Here is a 10,995-nt window from a genome sequence, read left to right on the forward strand (position 1 = left end):
GGGCTGATCATGTGGTAAAGTTGAGGAATGATAGGTGGCAGTCAGAATGCTCAACAGGTCCTCTCAGGGTATCAGGAGAAAATGAAGGAGAATTCTATATATAGGACACTGAGTGCTCTTCTTCTGGTGAACATGCAAGAGAACATGAACAGCAGTCGTGCATGATTTTGATGGCATTGATGAGCTGAAATCTGAATTGTTGAGGAAATTTCTAAACTATTCTGATTATAGATCGTTTCTTGCCATAAGCCCATTCAGGTTCAATCTCCAGGCAATTCTCCTTTATTCAGTCTTAACAATATTACATCCCATCCAGTGATAAGTTTATCCAAATTTAAAACTTAGAGACTTAGCATTCTTTTTCTTCTTTGCACTAGTTTAAACATTTGTTTCAAAAACAGTTATATCCTACAATGTTCCTGTGTACTAGCAAAGAACATTATCTTTTTTTTGGGGGGGAAAGTTAGTTATATCTCCCTTCTTAAGAATAGATTTTATATATTTTGGTGGACCTTTATCCAAAGTCTCTTCAGGTTTGACTTTGGATTGCTCTTTATAAAACTTCACACTTTTTACCTGCTCTGTGGCTTAACATTCTTAGTACTTCTGAAAGTACTTTCAAAAAGGTGGTTCTAAGCTGTGATTAAATGATTCTTGTTTGCTGTCTTGGCCACATTTTTTAAGTTTTCTAGTAATTTATGTTCTGCAAGAAGCTAATCTGAGCTGTTGTCCTGGAAAAACTTGATGATGTCCTTCTCATTAAGTGTCTGACTGCTCAACTATTCTGCATTCCACAATCACACTGTGGTCTAGCAGCTACCATCTTCCCCCTACTGCCTCTACCTGACTAAGTTTATAAGTTTTTAAAAAATATTTTATTTATTTGCCTTTATAACTACAAGACATGGTAGTTTTTCTTCAAGGTTTTCAGTTTTACACTTTTCTCCTTCCTCCCTTCTCTACCCTCCCCCTTACAGAAAGCAATCTGCTATAGGTATCTACATGTATAATCATGCTAAATACTAGATCCATATTGATCATGTTTTGAGAGAAGAATCAAATTAAAATGGAAGAAAGAAGAGAGAGAGAAAAAAAAGACATAATACATGACAACTTTTAAAAATTGGAGATAATAAGCTTTGGTTTTTCATTTAAATTTCACAGTTCCTTTTCTGGATAGGGATGCTATTTTCCATCATAAGTCTTTAAAAATTGTCTTTGATTATTGTACTGATTATTGTACAGTATTGTGATATTGAACAAGTCCATCATAGTTGATCATCATTCCAGGTTGTTGTTAGTGTATATAATGTTCTTCTGATTCTGCTTATTTCACTCTGCATCAATTCACACAAGTCTTTCTAGGTTTTTCTGAAATCCTATTCTTCATGATTCCTTATAGATCAATACTGTTCCATCACATATATTTACCACAATTTGTTCAGCCATTATCCAATTGATGGACCCCCTCAATTTCCAATTTCTTGCCACTGCAAAAGGAATTGCTATGAATATTTTTGTACTTGTGAGATTTTTGCCCTTTTGCATGATCTCTTCAGTATATAGACCCAGTAGTGGTATTGCTAGATCAAAGGATATGCATAATTTTATTGCCCTTTGGAACTAATTCCTAATTGTTCTCCAGAAAAATTGGATAAGTTTACAACTTTACCAACAATACATTAGTGTACCAGTTTTTCCACACCCCCTCCCATGTTAATCATTTTCCTTTCTAGTCATTTTGGTCAATCTGATAGATGTGAGGTGGTACATCAGAGATGTTTTAATTTGTATTTCTCTAATCAAGAATTATTTAGAGCAATTCTTTTATTATTATTATAGATAACTTTGATGTCTTTATCTAAGAATTGCCTTTCCATATCCTTTGACCATTTATCAATTGGGGAATGACTTATTTCTTTTATAAATTTGACTCAGTTCTCTATACATTTTAGAATTGAGTCCTTTGTCAGAAATACTAGTTATAAAAATTGTTTCCCAACTTATTACATTCCTTTAAATCTTGGTTGCAGTTATTTTGTTTGTGCAAAAACTTTTTAATTTGATGTAATCAAAATTATCCCTTTTGTTTTTTATAATGTTCTCTTATCTTTTCTTTGATCATAAACTGCTCCCCTTTCTATAGATCTGACATGTAAGCTATTCCTTTTTCTTATAATTGGCTTATAGTAGTACCTTTTATGCCCAAGTCCTGTCTATCTCAATTATTTTCTTTAGGATTTTTTTGCAAGGCAAATGGGGTTAAGTGGCTTTCCCAAGGCCACACAGCTAGGTAATTATTAAGTGTCTGAGACCAGATTTGAACCCAGGTACTCCTGACTCCAGGGCCTGTGCTTTATCCACTGTGCCACCTAGCTGCCCCCCAGCTCAATTTTATTTTGGTATAGGGTATGAGATGTTGTGCTATGCCTAGTTTCTGCCATACTATCTTCCAGTTTTCCCAGCAGTTTTTAGTTGAAGAGTGAGTTCTTATTTCAGAAACCGGAATCTTTGGGTTTGTCAAATAGTAGATTACTATAGTCATTTACTGTTGCTTCTTTTGCATCTAATCTATTCCACTGATCCACCACTCTATTTCTTAGCCAGTACCAAAGAATTTTGATGACTGATGCTCTATAATACAATTTTAGTTCTTGTTCAATTAGGCTGCCTTCTTTTGAATTTTTTTCATCAACTCTTTTGATATTCTTGACCTTTTGCTCCTCCATATGAATTTAGTTAATGTTTTTCCTAGCTCACTAAAGTAATTTTTGAAAGTTTGATTGGCATGGAACTGAATAAGTAATTTAATTTATGTAGAATTGTCATTTTTATTATATTAGCTTGGCCTATCCATGAGCAATTGACATTTGCCCAGTTATTTAGATCTGTTTTTATTTTTGTGAAAGGTGTTTTATGGTTGTTTTCATATAGTTTTTGAGTCTGTCTTGGCAGGTGGGATCCCAAGTATTTTATGCTCTGTAGTTTTATTAAATGGGATTTCTCTTTCTATCTCTCACTGTTATATCTTGTTAGTAATATGTAGAAATGCTGAGGATTCATGTGGGTTTATCTTATATACTGCAACTTTATTAAAATAGGTAATTGTTTCCAGTAGTTTTTCAGATGATCTTCTAGGATTCTCTAGGTAAGCATCATATCATCTGCAAAAAGTGAGTTTTTTTCCTTCATTACCAATTCTAATACTTTCAATTTCTTTTTCTTTTCTTATGGCTAAGGCAAACATTTCTAAACAATATTAAATTATAGTGATGGTAATGTGCACCTTTGTTTCACCCCTGAATTTACTGGGAATGCTTCTAGCTTATTCCCATTACATATAATGCTGCTTGATGGTTTTAGGTAGATACTGCTTATTGTTTTAAGGAACATTCCATTTATTCCTATGTTCTCTAGTGTTTTTAATAGGATTGGGTGTTGTATTTTGTCAAAAGTTTTTTCAGCATCTATTGAGATAACCACTTGGTTGTTAGGTTTGCTTTTGATTTGGTCAATTATGCCACTACCTTTTCTAATATGGAACTAACTCTGCATTCCTGGTATAAATCCTACTTGATCATAGTGTATTATCCTAGTGATAACTTGCTGTAATCACTTTGTTAATAGTTTATTTAAAATTTTTGCATCCATATTCATTAGGGAAATTGGTCCATAGTTTTCTTTCTCTGTTTTGACTCTTCCTGGTTTAGGTATCAGTACCATATTGGTGTCATAGAAGGAATTTAGAAGAACTCCTTCTTCACCTATGTTTTTAAATACCTTATATAAAATTGGAATGAATTGTTCCTTCAATAGTTGGTAGAATTCACTTGTGAATCCATCTGACCCTGGAGATTTTTTCTTAGGGAGATCATTGATGGCTTGTTCAATTTCTTTTTCTGAAATGGGACTATTTAAGTATTCAATTTTCTCTTCTTTTAGCCTTAGCAGTTTATATTTTTGTAAATATTCATCCATTTCACTTAGATTGTCTAATACATTGGCAAACAGTTGGGCAAAAGAGCCCTGAATTATTACTTTAATTTCTTTCCTCACTAGTGATGAATTCACTTTTTTCATTTTCGATACTGGTAATTTGGTTTTCTTCTTTATTTTAATAAAATTAATCAAAGATTTATCCATTTTTATTTTTTTTTAGAGCCAACTCTTGATTTTACTTATTAGTTCAATAGTTTTCTTGCTTTTGATTTTATTCATCTTTAATTTTCAGAATTTCTAATTTGGTATTTAATTGAGGATTTTTAATATTTTTTTCAACTTTTTTCAGTTGCATACTCAGTTCATTGATTTCCTCTTTCTCTACTTTATTCAAGTAATCATTTAGAGATATAATATTTCTTTAAGAACTGCTTTGACTATATCCCATAAATCTTGTCATGTAGTCTCATTATTGTCATTACCTTGGATGCAATTATTAATTCTTTCTATGATTTTTTATTTTATCCACTCATTCTTTAAAATTTGGTTGTTTAGTTTCCAATTAGTTTTAAGTCTATTTCTCCATGGTCCTTTATTGCACATGATTTTTATTGAATAATGATTTGAAAAGGAAGCATTCAGCATGTTTGCCTTTCTGTATTAGATTATGAGGTTTTTATGCCCTAATACAAGGTCAGTTTTTGTGTATGTGCCGTGCACTACAAGAAAAAAGGTATATTATTTTCTATCTCCATTCCATTTTCTCCAGAGATCTGTCATATTTCTATCAATTTATTTACCTTCTTAACTTTCTTCTTGTTTATTTTATGATTAGATTTATGTATTTCTGAAAGAGAGAGATTGAATCTCCCACCAGTATAGTTTTACTGTCCATGTCTTCCCATAGTTTATTTAGCTTCTCCTCTAAGAATATGGTTGCTCTCCTCTAAGAATATGGTTGCTATACTGCCTGGTGTGTACTTATTTAGTATTGAAATTATTTCATTGTGTACCTTTAAGGAGGATATAGTTACCTTTATTATGCCTTTTAATAAATTCACTTTTTAAATTAAAGATTTTATTTATTTTGAGTTTTACAATTCCCCCCCATCTTACTTCCCTACATCCACCCCCACAGAAAGCAATTTGTCAGTCTTTACATTGTTTCCATGTTGTACATTGATCCAAATTGAGTGTGATGAGAGAAATCATATCCTTAAAGAAGAAACATAAAGTATAAGAGATAACAAGATCAGACAAAAAGATATTAGTTTTTTCCCTAAATTAAAGGGAATAGTCCTTGAACTTTGTTCAAACTCGACAATTCTTAATTTGGATACAGATGGTATTCTCCGTTGCAGAAAGCCCCAAATTTTCCCTGATTGTTGCACTGATGGAATGAGCAAGTGCATCAAGGTTGATCATCACCCCCCATGTTGCTGTTAGGGTGTACAGTGTTTTTCTGGTTCTGCTCATCTCACTCAGCATCAGTTCATGCAAATCCTTCCAGGCTTCCCTGAATTCCCATCCTTCCTGGTTTCTAATAGAATAATAGTGTTCCGAGACATACATATACCAGTTTGCTAAGCCATTCCCCAATTGAAGGACATTTACTTGATTTCCAATTCTTTGCTACCACAAACAGGGTTGCTACAAATATTTTTGTACAAGTGACGTTTTTACTCTTTTTCATCATCTCTTCAGGGTATAGACCCAGTAGTGGTATTGCTGGATCAAAGGGTATGCACATTTTTGTTGCCCTTTGGGTGTAGATCCAAATTTCTCTCCAGAAAAGGTGGATGAGTTCACAGCTCCACCAACAGTGTAATAGTGTCCCAGATTTCCCACAGCCCTTCCAACAATGATCATTATTGTTTCTGGTCATATTGGCCAGTCTGAGAGGTGTGAGGTGGTACCTCAGAGAAGCTTTAATTTGCATTTCTCTCATAAGTAATGAGTTAAAGCAATTTTTCATATAACTATGGATTGCTTTGATCTCATCTGAAAATTGCCTTTGCATATCCTTTGACCATTTGTCAACTAGGGAATGGCTTTTTTTAAAAATATATCTTAGTGCTCTGTATATTTTAGAAATGAGTTCTTTGTCTGAAACATTAGTTGTAAAGATTGTTTCCCAATTTACTACATTCCTTTTGATCTTGGTTACAGTGGTTTTATCTGTGCAAAAGCTTTTTAATTTAATGTAATCAAAATCATCTAGTTTGTTTTTAGTGATGTTCTCCATCTCTTTCTTAGTCATAAAATACTCCCCTTTCCAGAAATATGACAGGTAAACTAGTCCTTGATTTTCTAATTTGCTTATAGTATTGTTTTTTTTTTTTAGGTTTTTTGCAAGGCAAATGGGGGTTAAGTGGCTTGCCCAAGGCCACACGGCTAGGTGTCTGAGACTGGATTTGAACCCAGGTACTCCTGACTCCAGGGCCCATGCTTTATCCACTGCGCCACCTAGCCACCCCAGTATTGTTTTTCAATGTCTAAATCCTGAATCCTTTTTGATCTCATCTTGGTATAGGGTGTGAGGTGTTGGTCTAATCTAAGTTTCTTTCATACTAACTTCCAATTTTCCCAATAGTTATTATCAAAGAGAGAGTTTTTATCCAAAAAGCTGGACTCTTTGGGTTTATCAAACAGCAGATTACTATAATCGTTTCCTGTTATTGCACCAAGTCTATTCCACTGATCCACCATTCTATTTCTTAGTCAATACGAGATAGTTTTGATGACTGAAGCTTTATAATAAAATTTTCGATCAGGTAGGGCTAAGCCCCCTTCTTTTGCATTTTTTCATGAAATCCCTGGAAATTCTTAACTTTTTATTTCTCCATATGCATTTACTTACAACTTTTTCTAATTCATTAAAGTGATTTTTTGGAATTTTGATTGGTAGAACCCTAAACAGGTAGTTTAGTTTTGGTAGAATTGTCATTTTCATTATATTAGCTCTACCTATCCATGAACAGTTGATATCTGCCCAGTTATTTAAATCTTATTTAATTTGTATGAGACATGTTTTATAATTGTTTTCAAAAAGTTTCTGAGTCTGCCTTGGCAAATAGACTCCCAGGTATTTTATATTGTCTGAGATTATGAGGGTTTATTTTATATCCTACAACTTTGCTAAAATTGCTAAGTTTCCAGTAGTTTTTTGGATGATTTCTTGGGATTCTTTAGATATACCATCATGTCATCTGCAAAGAGTGAGAGTTTTGTCTCTTCCTTCCCAATTCTAATTCTTTCAATTTCTTTTTCTTCAATGAGATTTATTTTTGCAGTTACTTAGTTTGAGATAAGGTTAGGTACTTTTGCTTTTTGCAGTTCATCTGAAGCATAATATATTTTGTATGTATCTGCCTGAAATGTGTTTCTTGTAAGTAGTATATTGCAGGATTTTGGTTTTTAATCCAGTCTGCTATGGGAGTACATCCCATTCACATTCACAGTTAAAATGATTAATTCTGTATTACCCTCCATGCTATCTCCCCTCCATTTCTATTTTCTCCCTCCTTTCACCTCATCCCTCCTCCTCAGTGTTTTGCTTCTGAATATCACCTCCCTCAATGTGTTCCTTCTTGTTATCCACAACACTCTCTTTTTTCCCCTCTTTCCCTTTTCCCTTGTTTCCTTCCTTTCCTTCAGTCAGGCCCTCCTTCCCTCCTTTTCCTTTCCCCTCCCAATACTTGAAAGGTAAGATAAATTTGTAAACTCAACTGAGTGTTTATATTAATACCCCTTTGAGCCAAATCTTACAAGAGTAAAATTCAGGTGGTTTACATCTCTTTCCTTCTTTCCCTCTATTGCAATAGGTCTTTGTACATCTTCATATGATATAATTACACTATTGTACCCCTCCCTTCTTCCTATCTCATTACAATTCCCTGCCTCCCTTTCTTAATGTCCTAATTTTAAAAAATCATTTCATCAAAGTCATGGACATAACATGAATGTCCATACCTTTAGCCAAATTATATTCCTCTCTACTAGAGTTATAATTCTCAAGAATTATGAGAATCTTCCTCCCAGCCAGGGATGGATAGCAGTCTTTTCTCTTTTCCTTTGTTTTGATTTCACATTATCTGTTGAATCTCCTGTTCAGTTCTGGGATATTTTCATTAGGACACTTTGAAAGTTGCTTAAATATTCATCTTTTCTCCTAAAAGAAAAGGTTTGGTTTTTTCTTAACATTTTAATTAATTTATTTATTTTCACATTACTATAATTCTCATGTTGTAAAAGTAAACATAATCTCCCTCTCCCCACAAAGATAGAGAAAACTCAAGAAAAATACAGTAAGAGAAAAAAAAGGTGTACTTTAGTCTGTGTTCAGATTACATCACCTCTGTTTCTGGGGTGAATTGCATTCTTTATCATAAATCCATTAGGGAAGATGCTTCAATATTTTTTCCTCACAGTTGCTATTGCTAGCTGTGTTTTCCTCTATCCTATTCCTCCCCATCCCATTTATTGTATTTTCTCTTTCTCCTTTTACCTTGTCCCTCCTCAGATTCCTTTCCTCTCCCTTTTTTCTTTTAGAGTAAGATAGATTTCTATACCATTTTTGTGTGTGTATAGTATTTCCTCTCTGAGTCACTTCCAATGAGAATGAAGGTTTACCCCTCACCTTCCCCCCTTCAGCTCCATTGCAAAAGCTTTTTCTTGCCTCTTTTACATGAAATATCTTAACCCCTTCTCCTCTCCTTTCCCTTTCTCCCAGTACATTCATTTCTTGCCCATTAACTCCATCTTTATTTATCCATCTTTTATATTATACCTTCATATTCAACTCCCTCCTGTGTCTTGAGCAGTATCATCTTTCCATGCAGGAATACAAGCAGTTTAGCATCATTAAATTGCTCATAATTTGTCCTTCCTGTTCTCCCTCTCTATGCTTCACCTGAGTCCTTTGAAGATCAAACTTTCTGTTCAGCTCAGGTCATTTCAACAGGAAAATCCCCTATTTCACTGAATGCCCATCTTTTCCCCTGAAAAAGGATGCTCAGGGGTGGCTAGGTGGCACACTGGATAAAGCACCAGTCCTGGAGTCAGGAGTACCTGGGTTCAAATCTGGTCTCAGACACTTAATAATTGACTAGCTGTGTGGCCTTGTGCAAGCCACTTAACCCTATTTGCCTTGCAAACAAAAACCAACCTAGAAAAAGGATGTTCACTTTTGCTGGGTAGTTGATTTTTGATTGTAATCCAAGTTCTTTTGCTTCTGGAATATCATATTCCAAAGCCTACAAACCCTTAATGTAGACAATGCTAAATCCTATGTTATTCTGATGGTAACTCCACAATATTTGAGCTGTTTTTTTCTGGCTGCTTATAATATTTTCTCTTTGACTTAGGAGTTCTGGAATTTGACTATGATATTCCTACGAGTTTTTATTTTGGACTTTCAGGAAGTGATTGATGGTTTCTCTCAATTTCTATTTTACCATCTACTGTGTAGAGGGATTTCTTTAAAAATAACATTTAGTCTCTTTTCCTGGTCATGACTTTCAGGTAGCCCAATAATTTTTAAATTATTTCTCTTGGATCTGTTTTCCAGGTTAGTTTTTTTTTTATTTTTTGCAAGGCATTGGGGTTAAGTGACTTGCTGAAGGTCACACAGCTAGGTAATTGTTAAGTGTCTGATTTGAACTCAGGTCCTCCCAACTCTAGGGCTGGTGTTGTATCCACTGAGCCACTCAGCTGCCCCCTCAGTTGTTTTTCCAATGAGATATTTCACATTTTCTTTAGTTTTTCATTCTTTTAGTTTTATTGTTTCTTGATTTCTCAGTCATCAGCTTCCTTAGCTCCATTCTACATTTGAAAGAATTATTTTCTTCAGAGAGTTTTTTTTCCATCTGACCAATTCTGCTTTTTAAGGCAGATGACCTCATTGATCTTTTTTTTTTATTTGCAAGGCAATAGGGTTTAGTGGTTTGCCCAAGGCCACACAGCTAGGTAATTATTAAGTGTCTAAGGTTGGATTTGAACTCAGGTACTCCTGACTCCAGGGTCTGTGCTCTATTCACTGCACCACCTAGCTGCCCCTCATTGATCTTTTGAACTGCTTTTTCTATTTGACCTAAGCTGGTTTTTAAGATCTTATTTTCTTCAGTATTTTTTTGATGGTCCTTCACCAAGCTGCTGACTTGGTTTTCATGATTTTCCTGTGTCATTCCTATTTCTCTTTCCAATTTTCCCTCTACTTTCTAATTTGATTTTCAAATTGCTTTCTGAGCTCTTCCGAAGCCTGAGACCAATTACTAATTTTCTTGGAGGTTTTAGAAACAGAAACTTTGACTTTATCGTCTTCTGAGTATTTTGATCCTCCATGGGACCAAAGTAATTTCTATGGTCAGATTCTTTTTCTTCTGTTGTCTGCTCATTTTCCCAGCCTATGACTTGATTTTAACACTTTGTTAAGGTAGGGAGCTTCTTCCAGGGTGAAGGATGCTCTTTCCCAAGGTTTGAGGGTTCCCCCCAGCCCAGGGAACTCAATTCCTTTAAGGTCTTGTGAGAAACTCTGACTGATTTCCTGGTCTGGATGACCACAAGCACTCCCCTCTGCCCTGAGGCTGTGATGAAAGTTTCCTGTTCTATTATGATATTATGGGACTGCAAACTGGATTTGAGTGTGGGTAAAGCTACAGGGAGAGCAGAGAGAGACCTCTGTGGTCTTCCATGACCCATTTCCTGTCTTTGGGTTTAGTGCTCTGGAGGGAGCTGTTGGGTGGCTCTGCAGCCTTGCTTCTGGTTCCTGAGCTGGGATTGTGCTGAAGCCTGTGTTGGCCTGGGCTCCCATTCACTTTGATGTGGCAGAGTTTTCCTGCTGACCTTCCAAGTTGTCCTTGGCAATCACTGAACTGAGAGATCAGGAAACCAACTCTGTTACATTGGATTCAGATGCCCCCAGGAAACCAGGTGACTTATGGGCTGTTCCTGGAAGACTGGAGCAGATATGGCCTAGGAATATACCGAAGCCCTTTCCAATTCCAGTGAAACAGACCCTTCCTGTGGATCTTCCAAGATGTCTTGGACTAGAAATTG

General features: G+C 35.1%; 1 pseudogene; it reads right to left on the bottom strand.

The window, feature by feature from the left end:
• Positions 1-211: 211 nt before the first annotated feature.
• Positions 212-835, bottom strand: LOC141499198 (peptidyl-prolyl cis-trans isomerase FKBP3 pseudogene; annotated as a pseudogene).
• Positions 836-10,995: the final 10,160 nt, after the last annotated feature.

The sequence above is a fragment of the Macrotis lagotis genome, chromosome X, assembly GCF_037893015.1.
Source record: "Macrotis lagotis isolate mMagLag1 chromosome X, bilby.v1.9.chrom.fasta, whole genome shotgun sequence".
Lineage (NCBI taxonomy): Eukaryota > Metazoa > Chordata > Mammalia > Peramelemorphia > Peramelidae > Macrotis > Macrotis lagotis.